Genomic DNA, 483 nt, shown 5'->3' on the forward strand with positions numbered 1-483 from the left:
TCACTAGTATTATGTTCCATTTTTTTAAATTTTGCTTTGTTTATGTCTTACTTCCACTTGATCCACAAACTGAACTGATTTTGGAAGAGACTTTAGGTATCAGGCAACCCAGCAGGGACAACTATTAACCTCCATCCTCCACAGACCAGTAGAATTCAAGAGCTGCTGCTTTCCGTCAGCTGCCTCACTGGAAATGACAAAGTACTTTTTGTTTCTTCATGCTTGTTAACAGGATCAGCACAGAAGTGCATAGTTTGACTAACACAATCCTGTAATGTGGTCAAAATAATAGTTTTCTTGAATTACATCTTCATATTATGCTGACCTGTTTCTTAAAAAACATTTGAAGAACCATTTCACGTACTTTTTGTGCATTCTTCTCTAAGTGTGTATGCATTTGCCTGATACATTTTGAGTTCTTTAATAAGGATCCACTACGGACAACCAAGCGTACTAGCGGATTTGACACCCATGGAGGGTGCA

The sequence above is a fragment of the Pterocles gutturalis genome, unplaced genomic scaffold (genome assembly GCF_000699245.1).
Source record: "Pterocles gutturalis isolate BGI_N339 unplaced genomic scaffold, ASM69924v1 scaffold29060, whole genome shotgun sequence".
Classification (NCBI taxonomy): Eukaryota; Metazoa; Chordata; class Aves; order Pterocliformes; family Pteroclidae; genus Pterocles; species Pterocles gutturalis.